General features: G+C 45.3%; 1 protein-coding gene across 1 annotated transcript in view; it reads left to right on the forward strand.

Moving 5' to 3' along the window:
- SFPQ (splicing factor proline and glutamine rich) overlaps positions 1–24,752 on the forward strand; it is a 304,377-nt gene that overhangs the window by 145,398 nt on the left and 134,227 nt on the right. The window contains exons 10-11 of the transcript XR_006363177.1: positions 5,804–5,851; positions 7,788–7,860. The gene's annotated coding sequence lies outside the window, so the exon portion shown is untranslated. The remainder of the gene's footprint in view (positions 1–5,803; positions 5,852–7,787; positions 7,861–24,752) is intronic.

Raw genomic sequence — 24,752 nt, forward strand, 5'->3', positions numbered from 1 at the left:
ACAGCTCGAGATTTGTTTTAAACAGTTGCCATGATGGCAGCAATCCATTTTCCATCTTTAACAAACTTGGGTTGATCTGGGAGATCTAAGGTAACTGCTGCATTGCATTTGACAGATTATTCAGTGAACAAATTTAGATGAGGCTTTCACTTAATCCCTTTCCACCGGCATAAAATAGAGCCATAGTAGCTCCAGTTACTTTATTCTCTGTAAAAGTGCCAAAGTTGTAAGGAATTGAGCATTTGTTTCAGGTGGCTATTTGTAATTTGGGACAGATTAAACTACTTTCCACATTTTTAGTAGATGTAGCCACTTTTTGTTCAGTGTTGGTCTAGTTGCTGGTGATATTTAAACCTCACTAATAGCCACAGACAAGCTAGATGACTGTCAGAGCAGCCATTTCAATGCATTGAGTGTTGCTGCAGTCCAGACTCTCTTTTTTGTGGCATTTAGACTAGATGGGCTAGCGCAACACTTTCATTGCAACTATGAAGGCCTTAACAGAAGCTACTGTAGGATTTGATCTTCCATGTTTAGGCACTGATGTATTTAGACCTACTCTGTTCCTGCGTACTTTAGTACTTGGATATTACTTAAGTGTCAGGGACTTTAGCTCTATACCTCACAGCCCCCTAAAAGCAGTTTTGTTAAATTTTGTTGAGGTGCCACTCCATTCCCCTTAGTTTCAGCTTTCCTGGCCATGTGGCATCCATTAATCTTGTTTGATTAGTGTTTATGCAAATGCGGAGTAAGAACATGCTCTTCAGTTTACCTCCAAACCAGATCTTTACCAGACATCTGGGGCAGAATATGTAGAGGAACATTTGGAGTACCAGGGGAAAAGATGAAGTTCCTTCATGCTGTCCAGAGCTTTAGTATGGAGACCTGGGACCTATGTGCCACAAACAGTTGTACCTAAGGTTTGACTAGTTATTCTCCGGCCCACTTTCCCTGGAGTTCTGTATGCTCTTGAAGGCAGCTTGCACATAACCCAAGTGAATTCCAGGGCCATCCAGTTAAGTATGATCTCTGCAGATCCATGAGTGGATGCCACTTAGGGTTATGCTTTTGGACCTCACAAAGAGGTGGGGTATGCTAGAGGTAAACCTTGCTTTTCTGAGCAGCAGACTGGTAAAATGCTACTGCCGAGCAGACAGGCTTGGGCTGTGAATGATGCTCCCACCCCTTATTTTGAATCTTTATGGGGTCTGCCTTTGCTTTATAGGTTCATAGGATACTAGTCTATTGGCCTGGAGGCCCTTGTAAGCCTAGCCAAGAATTTTACCCATGTTCCCTCAGTCAGCACTGGTTTCCCCTGTCCAGCAGGGACACGTGGGATGCCAGGGGTGTTTTTGTGCCATACAGTCCAGGTTCCTCTTAGAGGGCTAGAGCAGTATTATGCAAGGAGAGGGAGTCTTTGGGGGACAAATGTATCCTGCCAACAAGTTCTGTTTATGTCCGACCAGGTTAAGGCCTTGCGTGTGGGTTGCACAAGTGGAGTTTTGACTTGGGTATGCAGCATCTTCAAGACTGGGTCTGATGGCCTTGTATGCCAGACACAGTTCACCTCTGAGCAGTCTGCACGAGACTGAGTAGATGGACAGGGCTTTTAGCCTATGTGTATAGGATAGGTGTTTGAGACCTTGGATTTTTCTGGTCAGGAACCTCTGGTCTCTCCAGCTACTGCATGTGCTTGGCAAGATGAATGCTGAAGATGGCATTGTACTCTAATGGTTCTGATAAGAGGAGTAAAGGGATGTTAAGACTACCTTGTTATTGGATGAAATACCCTTGAGGGGTAGGCTGTGTAGAAAGCCTTCTATACAATGGAGGCAAGTTGGTGGTCAAAAGTCAGATTGTTGTCATCCTGGATGCCAAAGTCCCTCAACTGATTGTGTGCTTAGTATGTTATTAATGTGATTAGTGGGGATGCTATTTTTCCCAAAGGGGATAATGCTGCATTTCTTGGCATTCAGTTTGAGGCCATGCTTCTGGCACCAGTGTGGATAAGGCTCTGAGTATGTTGACTAGGGGAATTTTAAGACTGCACACAGCTTGCAGTCATCTGCAAACTGTCAGCCACAGACCACTGGAGTACAGCGCTCTTTGTGGGTTTACTATTAGAGGTGGGTTGTCGGTGAGCCAGTTAGCTATCCATCTGGTAACGTACAAGTTGATGCCTAGTTGGGAGTTTATGCCAGAGTGGGGAGTAGTGTCGGTCTGGCTAAGTCAAGGTAGGTGGTGTGCATGGTCTTTCCCTCATCCATGGCTTTGACTGGTTTCAAAAGTCAACCAAGTTCAGAATTTGAACAGAAATTTGAATTGCAGTATTTGGCACAGACAGCAGTGGTTCTCTATCTGCTTCAGTTAGCAAGGGAGAACACTTGCTGCTGTCTCAGCTTAACCTCCTGACATAGTGCAGGGGTCCTAGCACACAGCAAAATGTCCGCACTTCAGATGAGCAGCTGGGAAGAGGGCTCAACATTTGGCAGGGTTTTGAGAACCTGCTTAAAGCATGATGAAAGCTTATAAAGCCCCAAATACCATGAACCCATACCCAACATATTCAGTATGTTTGAAGTCTTCCACTGCTTAGCTTTAGACTTGCAGGTTTGTCTTTCTGTAGATCATCTGCAGTAGTGCATCTAAACTTTGAGTTGGGAAATTTTTTTCCTTATGATCAGTTTTGTAATTGCAGGTGTCGTACAAGGAACCATTCTTGGGGTTCATAGGGTGACACTGCATAATCTCTCCATTATGACAAGTTACTGAAGTAACTGTTGCTAACTGCTGCTTCAGTACAATTCCCAGTTTTCTACAAGTGATGTAGACATTTTGAGGTGCTACCTTTGTAAAGAAAGCTTTTTTGAAAGACAATCTGGTTTTCTTTGTAGAAAAATGAAATTGGTGGCAAATTACTTCAGATGTGTAGAGCAATGCACTGTTAACAAAAAAAAAGCTAGAACATTGCTTCAGTTTCACTGGACTCGTGCCTGGGTCCTGTGGAAAACTTATTCCACAAGGGGTCTAGCTCCCCTTTTAAGGATTTAGAGCCCAGGGGATTTTAGAGGCAAACCTGTTTTACCTTCTCAAATATAAAACTACAAGTAGTGATGACCAGGACAAGGGCTAGAATTTCTCTACATTATTATGCCATCCCAAGTAAAACTGTAAGCCACGATACCTGAACCACACAGTGGTGTTGCTTACTGTAGAGGTTTGACTGTTAGTCCAGTTTCCCTTCTATTTCCTCTATTGCAGATTACCTTTTGGGGCCAGGATGGATGTTTTAAGCTTCCACTAAAGGGTTTGTACCCTTGGCTTTTTTTGTTATGCCACCCTAAGGACGACCAATGTCAAAATGATTCTGTGGTGCAGTTCTTTGCAAGCTGACCAAGGTGTGGGCAGGTTTTCTCTGGCAGAACCTGAGATGGTATTGGCAGTCCACCCCAGTACATGTTAGAGGAATGTCAGACTGAGGTGCTCAGATGGTGGCAGAGATCTCTAGGATAATTGCAGTGATGGACACTACATATGTGGTAAGGTAGTACTATACAATCTTAGGATTTGCTAAATGGATGTAGGGCAAGAGTAGCTGCTCTTCATAAGCTGGCAGCTGTTTAGGTTCCTGTTTTGACCTTTGATTTTCCTTGGATCCTCTGCACGTCTTATTGCAGTGGGTTGTAAGTGGCAGAAGCGCAGCAAATCTTACATGAAGATGAGGCTAGCACTCTGGACATTTGCCTAACATTTACTGTCCATATAAAATTTGCTTCATTTTATACCTTTCACAAAGTTTTGCCACTTAATACTTCTGCCTTTAAGCCCTTATGTTTTACATTAATTCTGTTTCTCTCGAGCTCCTTGTCTTTCCTTGGCACCAAATGGCTGTCTTAAGGTCTTTGGATCCTTTGAGTGGTGCCTTCATGCAGAGGCACTTTCTAAGGTACATGAATTCTGTGGCTTTAAAGGGAAAACTGAATTAAAGCAAATAAAATTTTATAGTAAAACAAAACAAATTTGCCAAGAAGGTAAACTGAATTAAAATTAAACCTGGTCACCAGAAACTACCATCGGCTAAGCGCTTTTGCCATTGCATTCTCTTGGCTTAGTCTGTCATTACAGTAATAACACTTTAGTCTATTAGCTGCAACTAACTGCAAGCGAAGCCAAGCTATTTCTATATTTTATAAAAAAAAAAAAAAACTTTTGTACTACACCTTTTTTAAAAAAATCAATTGGTTACATCTTCAGTATTCATAGAAAGCCATGGAAAGGAAACTTGCTTGCTTTTGTACTAAACAAGTGGTGGTTGTCAGGGTTGGGTTGAACTGATGGTCTGTCTGTTAGACCAGTAAAACTAAAGTGTTTATTACTGTAATGACTGAAGCCAAGGGAATGTAATGGAGAAAGCGCTTAGTCGATGGTGTTTTAAAGATTTAGTGACGTTTTATCGTTTCTGGTGACTAGTTTATTTTTAATTCTCAAACTTTTATAGTACAAGCATCAGTATCACTTGAAAATTTTAATTCGTACTGCAAACTGGTGGTCTTTGGGGATGCCGCATTAATTTTTCTTAATGAAGTTAGTATTCATATAATGTGGCACTGCTTAGTTTCTCTCCACTTAGTGATTCACTAGGTTTTTGTATGGTCTGTCTGCATTCTAGCAGTTTTTGCCAGCTTCAGACTGGTAAAAACCTTTATCTCGCCTTCAGTACAGAGGTGAAAAGCTGTGTAATCCTTAATTTCAGGCTTAATTTCAGTCTTGTAAGGTGTGAAAGTTTGCATCTGCACTGCGATGTAGCTAGTGTAATTTCTCTCAAAATCTTCCTCATGAAGGTGTGCAAAGTTCTTACATTGACAGCATCTTCCCCTCGGACTTAACTTTTTGAAGTCTTAAACCTCAGGCCTTGCCCTTTTTTGCAAGTGCCATGTTCAGCAATTCGTTGTATTTGGGGTATAGTTTGATATTTTGTAGAAATTTGAGTAAATTTCAACTTTTGCAATCAATTTGTACAAGCAGTTTGATAGCCCTTTAATTTAAAAAGACCTGAGTTGAGTGGCTGTCTTGCTGTACATTGGTTTGATTACATAACGTACAAACTTCTGCAGTACACGTGGTATTTCTTCAAACACCATAGATAATCAAACTATATTAAACATAGCATGTATTGCTATATGTCTTATAACCTAAGCAATATTACATAAATTCAACTCCTGTCTTTTTTAGACTAGAAACATTTTATTAAATGGTCTTAATACCTTTCAGTAAAGCAAACCCATGTCAGTTGGGCTTATTTCTATGAGTTTAATGGAAGTGCCACAGTGTTTTGGCATGCGAGCATAGAATGTTAGTGGATCTGGAGACTCAAGATTTCAGTAGTGAGCATTTTTGTATTAAATGCATTTTGTGCAAAAGATCTTTCTCAGGAAATCCCCAAGCTGAAATTATTCCCATATGCATAGTTCTGGCATAAATTTCTTTAAAGTTTTCATATTTACTGTGTAGTAAGCTGACTGGCTTTCCTAGCATGTTAGGCATTAGTGGCCATCAGCACTGTAGATCAGGTTTCCTTCCAAGCTAGTGGGGTGAAGTTTAGAACCAAAGTAAATAACTGACTTTTAGACTTCAAGGGATTCTTTAGGCAAGTCCACTGATGTAATCTGTTAAAATGCAAATGCAGCAGTAGTGTTGTATGCATATAGTAGCTTTATTTTGACTGGCTAGTCCTTAGTAAAGCAACAGGGGTTTGATAAAATAATGCTTCTTGAACTTGTCTAACTTTACTGTTGTTCCTTAGGCAAGAATAATCGATGTAGGTTGAAGCCCAGCATGTACCTTAACTACGGTAAGACATTTCTATACATGTATCTGTATTAAAATTGTGTAGTTTTAAATCTAAATGTGTCTGGTCAGTGCTTAGCAGATGGAGCATAGCAGTGAAAATGTTTGTGTGATGGACTCAGACCAGTGCTGTTGGAAGTGTATTTGAAACTGCTCACCTAGATTCTCACCATACTTGAAGACTGCAGGTTTAATCAATTTTTTCACACATGGTCCTTGTCTGCCCATGAATGATGGTGTAGCTGAGTAGAATACGGTGTGGTAGGCAAGATACTTCTAGGCCTGTTGAATGCTTGCTAGAACTCAACTGCCATAGAAAGTTAGGGTTTGTGAATATAGTTCAGTTATTAAGGTGTAAAACTTTGTCCAGTTAAATAAGGCTTCAGAACAAAAACTGAGTGGGGACTTCTAGTAAATTGTAGGAATGGCATTAATTAGTCTGCAATTTGCAATTAAATGTTAAACTTGAATGTACTGTGCATAATGGAAAGCCCCTTCCTTATTCTACCCGTTAAGTTTGAATGTGGCACTCAACTGAATGTTAATTACTTGTCCCTTCCAGCCTTGTGTACAGGGTACCAAGTAAAATGAGCTTCCCCGTGTTTATAGTCTTTAAAAAATGTTTGGATTAAAGTGCATCTCGGCCAAGTCATTTGCATCCCCATGGCTCCACCTTTTGCATTAATTTTGATAAAGGAGGATTCCATCAGAGACCCCACAGAGTTGACTTTGTAATAAACCGCCCCTACCTCCTCCTGAGCATGTCATCTGACATGGTTAAAAAGGTCCTTTCAAAATCCTGAAATTTGACTTGTATTGTGGTTCTGAGTGCATACTTGACATCTTAAAAATAAAATGGAACCAGTGTGTGGGGAAGAATTAATGTCCCAGTGTGTGTGTGGGGAAGAATTAATGTCCCAGTGTGTGTGTGTGTGGGGAAGAATTAATGTCCCAGTGTGTGTGTGTGGGGAAGAATTAATGTCCCAGTGTGTGTGTGGGGAAGAATTAATGTCCCAGTGTGTGTGTGTGTGGGGAAGAATTAATGTCCCAGTGTGTGTGTGTGTGGGGGGAAGAATTAATGTCCCAGTGTGTGTGTGTGTGGGGAAGAATTAATGTCCCAGTGTGTGTGTGTGGGGAAGAATTAATGTCCCAGTGTGTGTGTGTGGGGAAGAATTAATGTCCCAGTGTGTGTGTGTGTGTGGGGAAGAATTAATGTCCCAGTGTGTGTGTGTGTGTGTGTGTGTGGGGAAGAATTAATGTCCCAGTGTGTGTGTGTGTGTGTGTGTGTGGGGAAGAATTAATGTCCCAGTGTGTGTGTGTGTGTGTGGGGAAGAATTAATGTCCCAGTGTGTGTGTGTATGGGGAAGAATTAATGTCCCAGTGTGCATGTGTATGGGGAAGAATTAATGTCCCGAATTAATGTCCCAGTGTGTGTGTGTATGGGGAAGAATTAATGTCCCAGTGTGTGTATGGGGAAGAATTAATGTCGGGACAGTTGAAGGCTCTGGCAGTCTCAAAGTTGGAAGTACTGACCTTTTGGTAGATTGAAGGATGTGGCAAGTTAGGCACACAGTTGACCCCCCTCAAGTTTTGGGATCCATTTGTTGCTGTGTAGGAAGGAGTTTGGTTTCCTTATCCCTATCCCTGTGTGATGGGTTGAATGTGATGTCTCCAAAAAGACTGCAGGCCAAGCATATGGCTTCTTGTGAATAATTTTTGAAAACTGGAGACTATCCCCATTTAACTACACTCAGCCAGGTTACCATAGTAAATATGCAACTTGCTATCCAAGAGCATTTTAGTTTGCTGTAAAAGGAAAGGTCTAGGGCATTACTGTCTCCAGTATTAACTCTGGAATCTAGAGTGAACCAAGCCTGACTTGTAGTTCAGCTTTGGCGTTTTCCCACAAGCTTGCAATTTCAAAAATGTTTTTCTTGTAGGTTTTGCATGAAGGATCTTTGTCACCAGTCTTGGAAGATGTCGTAGTGAGCAGATTGTCATTGGCTATGTCTGGTAAGCAAGTCTTCTGTATAAGTTGTAGCTAAATTTCAAGAATACAGTACAGTCTGTCTTTAATCTGTTTGACAGCTGGGCCACTGCTTTGGGGAACAGGGATTTATTACTGTAAGTACACCAAGGGTGAGGCCCTTATCAAAACTGGACTTCGGGTATGCTCTTTCTGAAGCTTTCCCTAAATCCCATAGTGTTAATTGAGCTTGCCAGCCAAGACTTGATCTGCTCCTCAAAACATGTAGTTTGATGCCCTGTCAGATCCAGTGTAAGAATTAAGAATAAAAATAATGACAATTAGGTTAATGGATTTGGGGGCAGGGGTTTAAGCAATAACTTTCCACATCTGTCCTCTTAATCTTGAATTATCCAATCTGTCCACTTAGTCAGACTGGGCATGTCAAGGTAGATTGATATTTAGACAAGTTTAAGCTTCTCCATTGACACAGTGCACCATTCCACCCTCAGTAGTCACTGTCACCATTAGTCAGGTGTGATCACCTTTCAGTCAGCTATTCAAATAAGTACTTTGTTGCTAAACACAGTTTTGTCATTGATAAAAAAAAAAAAATTCCTTCCTGCCCCCAATTAGGCAGTCAGACAAACTTGTCGGGCTCTTTTTACCCCCCCCCCCCCTATGATTTTCTGTGATTGAGTGATTTTTTTTTACTTTGGTGTTGGTGTAGTTTGGATTACTTTGCTATGGGCAAGGCCTCTGATTTTAGAATGTATAGCCTTTCTCACTTCCACTCCAGGACACTTGACAGGCTGTGATGTGCTGGGTCTTGAACTAGTCCTAAAAGGTTTTAAGACCTTTTTTGGCTGTCATACATTTCAAGAAAGGAGAGCAGTCTTCTAAATGCTTTATTACCTGACAAAGCAAAGAAATGGGGAAACTTCTGGTGTTCTGCTTATCCTGTTAGGAGCCCCTGCATGCATGTGGACTTGGGACCACGTGGCACAGGTATTTGTGAATGTACAGGCTGATATTTGTCTTTCCTGCCCCTATAGCGGACTGTGAATAGGCATCAATATCTCCAACTCCTTTCCCATGGTTTGGGTTGTGTAGGCAAGTTTTTCTGCTTTTTTCTGTAACTGCTGACAGGACTATCGTTCTGCACCAACACTTTGGTCTTGTTCACTGTTGATTAATGACCGAGATTTCCTGTTTGCAGCAGCCTGAGGTCAGCCCAAAACAGGTTTCTCCTCCCTCCATGGGCTGGTGGACTGCTTCCCCCCTCTGACATCTGTGGTATCAAAGGTTGTCAGCACTGTTTCTTGACAAGTCTGAATGTCTTGTTCATTCTTTATGTCTTGTCAGCTTGAAGCCAGAGTTAAACGTCCATTGATCACTGCTGTGATGTCTAAAGTGTGGTGGATCAAGTTTCTTCTCCAGTATCTTAATAGCTTGTGCCCCCAGCCTCTCTTCTGAGGAAAATATTTGAGTTCACCTCCTGAAAAGCAATCCTTTTGTAAGACCTTGGTTAAAATGAGAGGTCAAAGGGAACAAAAATCTTAGCAAAAGTCAAGATTTGTAGCAGTTACCTTTCACCCCTTGGGTGTAATGCAGGCAGAAAAAACGCTTGATTTTCCTTTAGTGGACTTTTCAACTAGCGGTGTTCATACTCCCCTGTTGGAGTAATAGCACTTTGGGTTTCCTGCCCTTAGTCCGCCTGTATCTTTTTTCCTTCCCTTAGGCCTGGCGGGTGCCTTCTCAGAAGTCTGAACGGCCATTCCAATTTCTGAAGTTTTTTTACTGTATGAATTTGACATCCTTTGTCCAGTACATCGATCTGTCAAGTCGGGACATTGAGTGCCTAAAGCCAAGTGCTCCTTTGGGAACTCTCTGTATTGCTTATCCTGAATTTTATTAAATGCCTTAAGACTGGCAAGGAAAGCAGATCCCTCACTGCGACTTCCACTGTGCTCATTCTGCTTGGGCCTGAAGCGTAATATGCCCAATTATCCTGAATGCATGTACTATAAAGCTAAGGGTAGAGTTCCAAAAATTTGGGGGTAAAGAAAAGGAGCATTTGTGACCAGCAAATGCAGTCACATTTCCCTCCAGTATCTGAAGGTTGTTTGGAGCCAGATATTTAATGTTACACTCTTGCTTGAAATTGTTGGAGGGGTGCCATTGCAGCCCCATCCAACAGTGTGTGGCTGAGACCTCTGACCCTGAAGTATGGTTTCTTTGTCAAACCAGTGAAAACTCTTGTTTGTAGAAGAGATTTGGGACTGGACATGCAACACTCTGGCTGTTTCAGTTTTTGGGAGCCCTGCAAGATGTCTGTTGGGAGTAGCATCCTTAAAATTGGGCTCCCAGTCTCCGGTTTCCAGGGTATTAAGGGGGTGGCAGATGACTTTGTCAAACTGTTTTACAAACATCTGAAAGCATGTCCCAGTTGTAGCGTGCATTCTGCTAAGAGCGAGACTCTAGTGCAGAACACTAGCAACAGGCAAGTGGATTCCTTGACCTGTTTTGGGAAGTTGTTCACCTTTGTTCTGTAATTGTTATACTGACATTTGTATTCGAGAGATACTGATGAAGCTTAATGCTATAGGTGGAATTAAACACAATTGCAGATTTTTTAATGAATTCTGCACTACCATGCAAATGACATGAATGCTAGCAGATATGGTTATGCTGTGGATGGCTCCATATAGTGCTGCTGCAGTGAGGCTGTCTACAGGAAACTGACCTGGCTGTGAGGAGTCTGCCTCTGTCAGAGGGTGCCTGTGCACAGTGTAATGGTCTATGTTCTGTTCTCATGTTGCAGTATTTTCGCATGTGGGGGATCCTCTGCTCGTGTACCAAAGCTTAAGCCTGGCTGCTGTAAGGTGCATGGAATGTCACATGCAGGGACCATAAACTGGGCCGTAAAGGACACCTGCGCAAGGCCCCTGAACTCTTCTGCTGCAGTTAAACCATCGTCTTGTTCGGTTTGTTTCACTGTTGCAGTCCTCACAATTGAGTTTGCTTGCAGTAGCCCTCAGTCGGCCTGATTATCAAAGTCTTGGGTCCTGCGTCTGTTGCGGTCTCATTTTCTGTAACTTCAGGTAGTCAGTAGTATAAAGCATGCAGCCGACGCTATTAAATCAGTCTTCATTGCTGTGCAGTGCCCAAAGCAGAAGCAGTTCGCAAGTGCCAGTTGGAAGACAACTCAAATTTATTTCCCAGTTTCAGAACCAAAGTCTTCAACTAAAGCCAAGTACCTCGTTGGAGAAACTTTTTTTTTCTTGCTCTAAACCGATGTCAGTAAGTCAATTGTATTTCTTGTGGAAGGCCAATACCTCCTAAATGTTTTAATTCGTACTGTATTCTTTGCCTAGACCCTGACCACGACGTACCTCGCTGTCTGTTTTGTGCCTTATTTAAACCACAAACTATTCGTCTGTATTTTTGCGTCTAAATATTTTAGTACTTGGTTCAATTATCCAGATTTGTCACCAAACTACAGACATTCTGAAAAAACAAACTATAGACCGGCTGCTGTCTCAGCCGCTCAACCCAATGATATTGCCACTATCCTGGCAGTTTCATTGTTAACTTCACCACCAAAAGGGCCCACAACAATACCAGAAAGTGTCCCGGAAATCAGATGCACAGGTAAACAGCCCATTCAAAAGGCAAAAGCACAGCATCAATGGGGCCAGATGGTGTCCCAGGCTGCGTCTTGCACTAACTACAGAACAAACTAACCCCCCACCTAAACACACTGTTAAACTTCATCCTCTCCACAGGCTATGCACCCATAGAATGGCACACAGCAACGGTTATTCTGCTCCACAAAGGAGGGGCCACAACTGACCCTGGTAACTATCGCCCCATAGGCCTGACTAGCCTGGTCTGCAAGCTGTGGAGCGCATCATCTTGGAACCGACATTGGGAACCTCCAGACACTTGACCTGACCCAGTTTGGCTTTAAGGGCAGATCATGTCTATTAAACCTGGTTGACTTCGAGACGGTCACCAAGGCTATAGGTGAGGGGAAGCTAGTTCACACAGCCTACCTTGACCTCGCCAAGGCTTTTGACACCATTCCCCACTCGGGGAATTATAGAAAAACTCAGCCTGAACATAAACCCCTACGTCACGAGATGGGTTGCCAACTGGCTTAGACAGAACTCTCACGGTAAGAATAGTGGGCTCCAGGTCTGACTAAACCAGTCAAGTGGTGTCCCACAAGGCTTGGTCCTGGGACCCCTACCGTTCAGCATAGATTTCTCAGAAGTACAGGCAAACACAGGAGGACTGGCTAACCAAGTTTGCTAATGACTGCAAACTGGGAGCCATATTTGTCTCCGGCTGACATAGACATTCTCCAAAAGGGCTTTACTTGGACACATGGATGTCGGTCATGGTCCAAAATATAATGTAGAATCACCAAATTTTTTTGCAAAACTTTTGGGATTCCCCTTCCTCAGTGCTCTAGTAAAAACATTTCACAATTCAATTAAATAGTAGAAAACAATCATGACACAGCCAACCAATAGAAAACATTCCAATTAACAAATGCTCAGTTAATGCAGCTTATGCTGCTGCTTGATTAAAACGGGCTTCAAACTTCCTGCAGTATTAATCCCTGGATAAACATCTGCTTGTAGTTTTATTCAGGAATACTTTGTTTTCTAGCATGTTAATCACCCCCTCATACTTTGCTGTATGGTCCATACTTTGCAATAAAATTTGATTCTGTTTTATATTTTGGACTTTGGATGTTATGTGATCCTATCTCGCCTACATTCTGTACTGATGGGCTTAGAGCCGATCCTCTGCTCCGACTCTGCACACTGATATAGAGCGAAGCCTCTTATTGGCTGAGCTATTCTCTATCCCAGGATGCACCACCACTAATCCCCCAGATCTCGTTTGCTGCTTACAAGCTAGGATGTGGTCTCAAACTTGGCTGAGCTAAGTGCTATATAAGTTTTTCTGTCAAATTCTTTATTTCTTACCCAAAAGCTGTAAAGCTGTTTTAACAGCTATCGTTGTGTTTCTGTGTTTTTGATAATTTGTGTGTATTGATTAGGGAAAGGTTTCCAGGGCCTTCCCCTATTTCTTAGCGAGTTTTCTTATTTTTAGGGAGGTAAAGTACCTGTTTTAGAGGGTTCTTGGCCCTCCTTTTTGGTGTTTGTTCTTGTTATCTTGGTTTTTTCTTTTAAAAAAAAAAAGGATTTATTAAAATCTTTTTCTGACTTAGTGTTTTTTTCCACTGTTATAGTGAGTGTTTGAGGCATTATGTCCAAAGAACATAGACCCTCAGGATTCAAGAAGTGCACGAGGTGCAATTATAAAATGTCTAACCGATCACTCCTCGTGCGTATATTGTTTAGGCGCCAAGCACCTACAGGAGTCCTGCAGCATGTCACGCCTTTTCCTCTAGGGTCCTCCAAGAGAGGAAGAATAAATTAGTCTTGAAAGGGCTGATTAAACCCTCCTTCGAGGAGGCCTTATCTTCCTCTCCAACTAAGAAAAAGAAAGCATCGGCTCCAACCAGCCCGTCGGAACCGACTACTAAGAAATCCAGGCAGGCTTCACCATCGGCTCCACGGACTTCGGAGACGAGGGCTGAACAGTCTGCCTCGATGCCTCTAGTCTCGACTCCTCTGGTTTCGGAGCCGATGACTGGGGCTTCGAGAGCCGGGTCACCTTCATCAGCTCCACTGATTTTGGAGCCGATGAGGGTTGCCGAAGCCCTCCGGCACAGAGGGAAATTGTTTTGGGATCTCCCTCGGCGCCGATACTGGTTGAGTCCATTCGGAGCCGGTCCCCCAGTCCTTCGGAGCCGATTAAGTCTGTTCGGACCCGATCGGTTTCCTCCTGATTCGGACATCGACAGGGTGCTCCTAAGACTATTTCAGTCTCCTGTATTCCAGAAATTAGTTTCGGCTCCAGCCCATTCGGCTTCGGAGCCGATGGCCCACCCTGTAGTTCTGGTTCCTCCTCCAACAGCCTCTGCACCATTGGAGCCGGTGCTGGTGGAGCCGATGGAGGTTTTCGGGTCGGCCCCGACCCTTACTCCAAACTCGGCTCTCGAGTCTGAGTTCGGTACACGGACCTCCTCTGTCGGCCCCGGGGGGGACGCTTCAGGACCGATGTTTTCGGTTCTGAGCCTTCCTCTCAGTGCGTCTGCTGCGGGGTTACAGTCTACTGTTGTGGCCACGGGGGTTGGACCTTCCCAGGATTCTGGTGGTCCGGCCTTCAGGACCACGAGGAGTGCGTTGGCCAAATCTTCTTTGGCTACCTCCCTGGTCTCACCAGCACCTTCCCTACATACGGAGACTGGGTCTTCGGTAGTCTGTGTCCTTGGACAGCGGGGCCTGAGGTCACCCCCCACTGGGGGGTCCCCCCCCTCCTGGAGGTCCCTCTGAAGCTTCTTCAGAGGAACCCCCAAGGAAAAGATCGTGCAAGAGGAAGTACGTAGACTCCCCCGATGAGTCTCTCACGTCAGACACTGATCTTGACTATGCGGAGGGGTCCCCCTAAGTCGTCCTCAGATGTCTCCTTTGCAGACATCTTGGAAGCCCTCAAACAACGAGGCGGCTGGCATTCCAAACCCCCTTCTGCTGACTAGTCGGTGTTCCTTAAGGCCTTCGGGGCTCAGCCCTCCGCCTCCTGGGTGTCTCCGCCCTTCGAGCTCCTAGATTTCCAAAGGTGTGGCTGTAGATGCCTTGGTGGTGGCATCTGCTACCCAACAAGATGTAGCAGAGGCTTCGACGTCCGTCCATCCTCCTAATGAGTCTAGGAGCATGGATCGGTATGGGAAGCGCACCCTCAGTTCAGCGGCCTTTACCTTAAGGTCCCTGAACTATTTAACGCATTTCACCAGGTTTCAGAGGGATCTGATCAAGGAGCTTTCAGATACCCTCTTGGGTAACCTACCTGAGCAGCTGGCCCAGACGGTTGGCTCTCAGTTGGCTACGCTGTCATCTATATCAAACTCGTCCATGAGGCTCATTTCATATGCGGCCGAGGGGGCGAGTAGAGCAGCGGGTACGGGTATTGCTCTACGGAGGCAAGCCTGGCTCCGCCTGTGTCATTTTGCAGAAGCCTTTAAGTCTTCCTTTGCCGACGCTCCCTTTGATGGGTCCTCTTTGTTTGGACCCAAGGTAAAGGACACATTGACCCGCTGCGAGCAAGAAGGTAAGACTTTGACTGCCGTAGGGGCACGATTTTACACTCCCTTTTGGCCTTATCCCAAGGCTAAAAGAGGGAAAATGTGGTTCCTTAGATCCCAGAAGTCTTATCCCTCGCAGCAGGACAATCCCCCTTCTAGAGGCAGAGGAGGGGGAAATTTTTCTGGAAGACGCCGTCCCAGAGGCGGCAGAGGCCCCCGCAACACTGGAGACCGCGAGTCCTTTCGTGGCTCTTCAACCTTCCACAATCCCTGAAGGATTGCCCGACTGTGCAGTTCCGGAGCCAGTTGGGGGTCGTTTTTCGAGGCACCTAAAAGCCTGGGAAGGTATCACTCTGGACCGATGGGTGCTTCGAATTATCGCCGGAGGTTACGCCATCCCTTTTTTTCACTCCCAACCTCCATCCAAGAAAATCCCAGACCCGCCACCCAGTCAATGTGAAATTGCAGCCTTGGAAGTCTCAAAGCTGCTTCAAAAAGGAGTCATCCAACCGGTCCCCGCAGACCAGATCGGATTAGGGACTTGCTCAAGATTCTTTTTGGTGCCAAAAAAGACCGGGGACTTGAGGCCCATTTTGGATCTCAGCATTTTAAATCGTTCAGTCAAAGTTCCGAATGGTCACCTTACAATCCATTCTCCCACTGCTGGAGAAAGGTGTTTGGATGTGCTCCATAGATCTCAAGGATGCCTATTACCACATCCTGGTAGATCAGGCATCCAGGAGATATTTGCGCTTCAGCCTAGGAGACGGTCATTTTCAGTTCCGCACGCTGCCCTTTGGTCTCACCACAGCCCCCAGGGTGTTCACCAAATGTTTGGCGGTCGTGACTGCTCACCTGAGGAGTCTAGGATTCCAGGTGTTTCCGTATCTGGACGACTGGCTCCTAACTGCCACCTCCAGGCGTCTACTATTGCACAACCTACAAGCCACTATCACTAGGCACTTTCCTTGGAATCACCTTCAATTGGCCAAAGTCTGTGTTGCTGCCATCTCAGCGCATAAGATTCATCTGAGTAGAGAGAGACTCAAACCGAATGCGGGTCTATCTTCCTACAGAAAGGATACAAACTATACAGGCTCAAGTCCGAGCCTTGCTTCTCAGATCCAAAGCTCCAGCCAGGATGGTCCTGCAGCTATTGGGATCTGTCGGCCACTGTTCTTCTAGTCCCCCTAGCAAGGTTGCATATGAGAATTCTCCAGTGGCTTCTTTCGACACAGTGGTCCTTTCAGGATCTCCCTCTTGACACCTCATACGGATCGCGGAAACCTGCAAACGGGACCTTTGCTGGTGGCTGGTGCCCTCTAATCTGGATCAGGGTCGACCCTTTGTTCCACCTCCTCCTATGGCCACGGACGCCTCCCAGATGGGGGGCGGGGGGCATTCCCTGGGCAGGTCAGTCCAAGGCAAATGGCATTCAGAAGAGTCTTCTTCATACCAACATTTTGGAAATGAGGGCGGTGCTTCTATCTCTACAAGCCCTTCATGATTACCTCCCTCAGGGCGTAATTGCCATTCTCTCCCAACATGTAAGTGGTCTGGTATCTGAACAAGCAGGGAGGGACCAGATCCTACCCTCTTTGCAGAGAGGCCATGAGAGTCTGGGAATGGGCAGTGGCGACCAGACGTTTTCTGATAGCAACTCGTATCCCTGGCAAATCCAACGTGATAGCCGACAGACTGAGCAGAACTATCCTCTCTCCTCACGAGTGGTCTCTGAACAATGCAGTGACAACTCAGATCTTCAGCAGATGGGGAACTCCTTGTTGCGACCTCTTCGCATCTCCGCTGAACGCAAAGTGCAGAAAGTTCTTCTTCCTCACTCCAACTCTGGGGGAGAGTCCTATGGACACATTAGCCCATCCTTGGCCCACCGGCTTGCTATATGCCTCCCCCCCCCCCCAGTTCCCCTCCTTCCCTGAGTGATCCAAAAGGCGTCTCACTTGGAGCAAAATTATCTTAGTTGCCCCTTACTGGCCTAGTCAGGTATGGTTCCCCTATCTTCGGAAATATGCACTGGACGGTCCATGGTTCCTGGATCAGATCCCAGACCTATCAGTCGGGACAACTCCACCAGTCCCTTCACACTTTGAAGTTAACAGCTTGGCTCCTCCGCTTCCGACTATAGTCAGGAATCATACCTTAGACCCGGAAGTCATACATATCTTGTCTTCGGCCCACAAGTCTGCCACGAAGAAATTGTATACTAGCAAATGGAAGAGATTTGCTATTTGGGCTCAACTCCGGGATCTGGATCCCATCACTATTCCTGTATCGGAAGTCCTGAAATTTCTAACTTCCGTATTCAATCAAGGTTCTTCAGTCTGTACCATCAAGGTCCAGTTGGCAGCTATTTCCAATTTTCATGAATCTATAAACCCACCTTTAATGAGCAACAGATTGTGTAAAACCTTCATGAAAGGTGCTGCGCTTTTAAGACCTCAGATTTCTCATCCTGCTCCTCCGTGGGATCTCGATGTGGTATTACGTGCCTTAACCTCCTCCCCCTTCGAACCGGCAGCAACATGTGATTTGAAATTTCTATCTTGGAAAACTGCCTTTCTGGTCGCGATTACTTCTGCCAGAAGGGTTTTAGAGCTTCAAGCTCTATCTGTAAAACCACCGTACCTGTTTTTTCACAGAGTATCCCTCAGGCCTAATCCCATCCTTTGTCCCTTAAGTTTGTTCCAGTTTTTGCCTGCAACAGTCAGAACTTCCAGTTTTCTTTCCAAAGTGCTCAAAGCGGAATACCAATTCCACACATTGGATGTCCACAGGCAATTGCGTTTTTATTTAGACAGGACCAAACAAGGAAAACAGATCAATTGTGTCCTTTTCGGATAATAAATTGGGCAAAGCCGTCGCAAAGGTCACTATTGCCAAATGGATCAGGGACTATTAGTCAAGCTTATTCCTCTTCTAATAAAGCGCTTACGACCTCCGTCAAAGCTCACTCTACAAGAGCTATGGCTACTTCAGTAGCATTCCATTCTAAGCTTGCCATCAGTGACATTATTGCTGCGGCTACGTGGTCTTCCCCGCACACTTTCATTTCCCACTACAAATTGGATGTGGCATCTCGGGGGTGAGCTTCATTTGGTTCCACAGTGCTCAGGAGTGTTTTCCGGTGAGCCACCCAGGATTTAGGTGCTAGGGCCGCTGTCCCATCAGTACAGAATGTAGGCGAGATAGGATCACAACATCTTTTAGTTATGTACTCACCATAACTTTAGATATTTGGGATCCATCTCGCCTACATTCCCAGTAACCCACCCTCCTTCCCCCTGCCTTGGGGATCAGAAGAGATTGGACGGTCCGAATTCTATTGTTTCATCTTGAAACATCTGGCAATGTTATATAAACAAGTTGTGTGTGCGCATGAATGCGGACAAACAAGATCTGGGGGATTAGTGGTGGTGCATCCTGGGATAGAGAATAGCTCTGCCAATAAGAGGCTTCGCTCTATAGCATAGCGTGCCGAGTCGGAGCGGCTCAGAGCCCATCAGTATAGAATGTAGGCGAGATGGATCCCAAACATCTAAAGTTATGGTGAGTACATAACTAAAAGTTATTGAGCACAGTGTACCACAGTGAATCTTTTAGTCATTAAATAAGTGGGGGTGTTGTGGGGGCACAGCCCCCCATTAATTTTAATATATTCACTATTATAAAATGGTATATGCATTGATATATACATATATATACATATATACATATATACATACATATATATATATATATATATATATATATATATATATATATATATATATATATACTCAGTAAAAACTATTGGTGTAATGTGGGGTATGCATATATATTTTGTATATAATGTGTGTATGTGTGTATCTTTGTGTGTGTATGTATATATATATATATATATATATATATATATATATATATATATATATATATATATATATATATATATATATATGTATGTGTGTGTGTGTATGTGTGTATATATATATATATATATATATATATATATATATATATATATATATATATATATATATATATATATATATATATATATATTTTTTTTTTTTTTTTTTTATGGGTCCTGGACGTTTGCTTGAATGAAGAAATGTCCGAAACGGCATACTTAAGCGAAAGTACTTTTCACCGAAGAAGCACTTTTGCTTAAGGTATGCCTGTTGCTGAGGCCGTACTGAGCGGAAAAGGGAAAAATCCCTTTTCCCCACTAGTACGATTTTTGGAGGGAGAGTATTGAAGTGGGGGGGGCACAGCCGCCCACATGGGGGGTGCAGGGGGGGCAAAGCCCTCCTGCCAAGACATTACAAATTTTTTTTCACACGCTTTAACGAAAGCACTTGATAAAAAGTGCTTTCGTTAGTGTGTTTAGTTATGGATTTGGACATTTGCTTATTCGAGGAAATGTCCTAGGTCTATATATCTATATAAAATAGATGGATAGGTGGATATATATATATAATAGATGGCTAGAGATAGGTGGATGTATAGCTGTGGATGTATAGGTTCAAAGGTAGGTACTAGGCTATTGGCCCTAGGGCCTGTACAAGCCCATCCAAAAAGGTACCCTGGCTTTTACCACCCAAGAAAATTATTTTCCTGTGCCACTGTCTAGCAGAGCCACAAGTGGTCTCCGGGGTGAATTTCCTATTTCCCATCCAGCCATCAAGATTTTTCTCAAGTGCTAATGAGGAGATGTTAAGTTGTCTATCTCGCCTTCATTCTTGCTGGATTGGTTCGGAGCCGACCTCGGCTCCGACTCGGCCACTCTAAAAGCTCGAGAGTTGGTTCCACCGGCTCGAGGCTCCCCTTATATCCCACAATGCTAGGCGAGAGTTACCTCAGATCTCGTTTGCCGCTACAGCTCGAGGTTGGTTTTCTACCGGTTCTTGGTGAGTGACTTTTCTTGTTGAAATTAGTCTTTCAAAACCCCTTTAATTTTAATATATTTAATTAATTCCCTTAGTTTAGAGAAAATTTTATCCCCTTCTAAAAAAATTTCCGTTTTTTTCCCTCAAGAACCTTAGGTTCTTCCCTTGGGCCTACAGGCCTTTCCTTCCCTAGTGGAGTGTGTATTATTTTATTTTAAAATCCTAGTTACTGGTTTTATTATATTTTAACCTGACAGGGTGTAACTAGTGTGTTTGTGTGTGTGTTTGTGTACACCTGTCAAAAAAATGTCTAAAGAAGCAAAGGTCTCCGGATTCAAGAAGTGTGATGCGTGCTGTCAGAAAATGTCTGACAGACGCTCACACTTGTGTCTACTGTCTGGGGCCTTTGCACCTGCAGGACTCCTGTGCTGTGTGCCATGGCTTCAGCCCCAGGGTCCTGCAGGAAAGAAAGAATAAATTGATTCTGAGGCTTACTCAAGCCAGAGGATTCCCTGTCTGTTTCAACAGGGAAGCCCTCTAAGGCATCTAGGTCTTCGGCTCCGGCTACTGAGCCGAGACCTAAGGTTTCTCAACCTCTGCCTTCATCGGCTCCGGCTGGAGCCGATAAGTCTCAGTCCACAGTTTCTGTGGCCCCCTCGGCTCCGGCCGGAGCCGAGGTAGTAGAAGTTCCCGTGTCGGCTCCGACCAGACCTTCGGAGCTGACAACTAGGAAGAGGTCCAGGTCACCATCTCTTGGCTCCGTTCATTCGGCTCCAGGATCTCCCCTGCTGTCTGAACGGAGCCAAAGATCTCACTCCTCTAGGTCATCGAGGCTGTCGGATCATGACCTTCAGAGGGTAGTGAGCCGACTACTTAAGTCCGAGGCACTGGCCCAGATGCTTCAGAGCCCGACTCATCAGTCGATGCCTGCCCCGGTCCATCTACATATTCCTCCTTCGACTCTCTTGAGCTCGGAGCTGGGTCGTGTCGGAACCGAGACTGTGTTAGTGTCGGAGCCGATACAATTGTCTTCGGCTCCGTCGTCGGCTCCGTTTTCTTCCTTGGAAGAATCTCGGCGCCGGACTTCCCTCGTCGGCTCCGAGGGGGTGAGTGGCATCGGACCCTTGTCCGACCCCCCTCTCCCTCTCGGTGCTTGGCTGGTGAGTTCGGCTCCGACATCGGCCTCGGAGCCATCACTGTCGGTGCCGAGGGGGGTTCTTAGCTTCTCGGAGCGGGGACCTCTGGCTCTGCCTGACAGGGGTGCATTCGAGGTCATGCGGAGTGTGTTAGAGCCTGGCTCTACTCCACAGTCGGCTCCGTCCGCCCTTCCCTCTACGGTGCCTCAGGCTAAGTTAACTCACTCCCTCATCCCGGACCGCAGAGATCCAACTCCTCAGGAACCCCCTGTGGGGATTTCATCCTCTTCCGAGGCCTCTCCTGATTTGGCAGAAGAGCCCCCTCGGAAGAGGAAGTGCAAGAGGAAACACATTGACTGACCTGAGTCTATCACATCAGACACAGATTTGGATGATTCTGAGGGTTCCCCCCCGTTCCCCTTCTGAAGATGTCTCATTTGCAGACATTCTGGAGATCCTGAAACAGAGGGGAAATTGGCCAGCCCTCAACCCTTCGGAGGACGAATCTGTGTATCTTGAGGCGTTTGGCTCTCTTCCTTCCACCTCCTGGGTGTCCCCCCCCCCCCTTCGACTCCCTCATGCAGGTGGTTGCTAAGAAGGCATGGACGGCTCCTGATTCAGTGGACCCCACTCCCAGGAGACCCTCCAAGTTCATAACAGCTCCAGCAGACAAACAGTTTTTAACAAAAGGAGTTTCTGTGGATGCTATGGTGGTAGCTGCTGCCACTAAGGAGTTAGCTGATCCTTCAGTACCTGTCCATCCACCTAACAAAGAATCTAGGTCCATGGACAGGTACGGGAAGCGGATGTTCTCGTCAGTGACATTTACCATGCGTTCGCTGAACTACCTGTGCCATTTTACTCGTCTTCAAAGGGACTTGATCAAGGAAGCGAGTGAAATGTTAAAGGACCCTACAGCTGCGGGTTTCCAAGATAAGATGAACACGCAGCTGGCTACCCTTAACTCCATAACCAACTCCTCCATGCGTCTTCTTTCTTACGCGGCTGATGGAGCGAGCAGAGCCGCAGGGACAGGTGTGGCCTTACGTAGGCATGCCTGGATGCGGCTATGCAATTTGCGGACCCTTCAAGACTTCTTTCACGAACTCCCCGTTTGATGGATCATCCCTCTTTGGTCCTCAAGTGAAAGAAACCTTGACTAGGTGCGAGACTGATGGCAAGACCCTTTCTGCCGTCGGAGTCTGTTTTTCTACTCCTTCCAGGCCTTACCCCAAAGGCCAGAAAGGTGGAAAGATGTGGTTCCGTAAACAATCTCAAGGGACTTCGCCTGACGACAGAGTCGTTTCCGCAGAGGCGGAATAACAATGGTAGACGCGCCCTAGGGGCAGGGGGTCCGCAGAACCAGGGCAATCGGGAAGCCTTCCTGACAAGCCCTTTCAGCATCCCTGAGGTTGCCCGACTGCCCATCTTCGGAGGCAGTCGGGGGAAGATTGTCACTGTACCCAGAAGCCTGGCTATCCCTGACTCAAGACAAATGGGTACAGTCCATTTCCGAAGGCTATTCTATCCCCTTTCTTCGCTTTCCAAATCAGTCAAAAAAATCCCTTCCAGATGTTCCACCCGCTCAAAGGGATCTAGCAGCTTTGGAGATCTCAAAACTGCTTGCAAAAAGAGCAATTCAGCCAGTTCCAGCAGACCAGCAAGGATCCGGAATCTACTCAAGGTTCTTTTTAGTTCCAAAGAAAACAGGGGACTGGAGACCAATTTTGGATCTCAGTATCTTGAACAGATCAGTCAAGAAAACAAGATTTCGGATGGTCACGCTGCAATCCATCCTTCCCCTTTTGGGCAAAGCAAACTGGATGTGCTCTATAGACCTTCGGGATGCGTACTATCACATAAAAATGAACAGACGCTCCAGAAGATTCCTCCGCTTCAGGCTGGGAACCAGTCATTTTCAGTTCAGGGCCCTGCCCTTTGGTCTCACCACTGCCCCCCGGGTGTTTACCAAATGCATGGCAGTGGTAGCTTCTCACCTGAGACTACAAGGATTCCAGGTGTTTCCATATTTGGACGACTGGCTCCTCACAGCTCCCACCAAGCATCTCCTCCTGATGGCCAGAGATTACACTTTTCGCGTTTGTCAAAAGCTGGATATTTCAATAAATTGCGAAAAGTCTGTTTTGTCGCCTTGTCGTACTATTACCTACATAGGCGCAAATCTAGATACAATAAACATGTCTGCAAGACTAACACATCAGAGGATAACAGACATTCACAAATTGGTATCACTCCTTTTCAACAACAACAGAATCAAAGCCAGGTTAGTTCTGAAGGTGTTGGGAATTATGGCAGCGGCCATACCTCTACTTCCGTTAGCCAGATACCACATGCGAATCCTTCAATGGATGCTCTTTACTCAATGGTCATACCAGCAACTTCCAATGTCTCACACCAATGTTCTTCATTCCACATTGCTGCAGTCCTAACTATTGGGTAGTCCGCTGTTCAGTCGGCCCGAATACCAAAGTATATGGCTGACGTCGGTCAGGGCGCATTAGACTGACGTCAGTACGTCAGGGTACTAATGCGCATGACCGACGTCATATCCTCAGTCTTTTTTGCCGCATGGTCCGATGCAGAAGCAGTTTTGCGAGTGCAGGTTGGCGTTCTGAAAGTTTCTGAAGTCAAGAGTTTCAGACCGAATCAAAGTTGGTTAAGTACCCCGTTGGGGAATATTTTGTTTTTTTCTTGCCTCAGTATTTAACCGGATGTCAGAAAAAGTGAATAACTGTATTTCTTGTGGGGAAACAGATACCTCATAGGGATTACCATACTTTGTGTATACCTTGTTTAGGGCCTGAGCACAACGTTGTTGGATGCCGCTCTTGTGCTAGGTTTAACAAACGCACTATTAAGAGAAGGTTAGACTGTGCCAGGTTAGTTTTTGGGAAGCGTTGTAATTATAAAATGCCGTCGGATGCTCCGACGCCCGCTTCGCCAAAAGCGCAAGGACAAAGCAGCAAAGCCTAGAGTGGAAGAACCGACAGTCCCGGACGTCGGTTCTTTAGAAGGCTCAGTGGAGCCGGAGGTTCTGCCAGGAGTTTCTTTGGAGTCTCAGGGAGAGACTTTACTGTTACAGGATGTCCTCTCAGGAAGTAGGCCAGGCTGAAGGGGCTTCTCAGGTGGCTGTTCTTCCCTCTCTTCCTAAGGTGGTTAGGGCCTCCCCTTCTGTTTCCAAGGCTTCTTTAAGAGGCAGGCCTAGTTTAGCTTCAGTGGGGTTTCTCCGAGTGTTTCAGGGTCTTTGCCTAAGAAGCATATGCTAAAAATGGCAGAGGATTTGATTACTATGATTAGAGGTTCTATGCCCCCTCCTGATAAGAGGCCTAGGGTGGAACCTGAGTTTGAGAGTTTTGAGCAATGTTCGGAGGCTTCTGAGTCTTCGGCTGAAGACTTGCAGGAGTATCCTCCTTATTCTGATTCTGATGTGGATGATACTACTCCTTCAGCTTCGCCTCCTGAGGATTTTTCATTTTCAGAGACTCTGCATTCCATGAGGGAGCATTTTAAATGGGAAGGTCAAGATTTCTCTGATTACAGGAAGAGGCTTAGGGAATTCTTGTTTTTACCCCAGCATAGGCCTTTAGCTATACCTCCTGTTAAAAATCCAGTTCCTCCTGATAGAGGCAAGGGCTTTGGATAGATGGGGAAAGAAAGTGTATACTTCCACTTTAGCCATGAGGGCGTTGAATTGTCAGTTTCACATGTTAAAATATCAGAATTATCTCCTT

Source organism: Protopterus annectens, chromosome 1.part2, assembly GCF_019279795.1.
Source record: "Protopterus annectens isolate FY-2018-M chromosome 1.part2, PAN1.0, whole genome shotgun sequence".
Taxonomy (NCBI): domain Eukaryota; kingdom Metazoa; phylum Chordata; order Ceratodontiformes; family Protopteridae; genus Protopterus; species Protopterus annectens.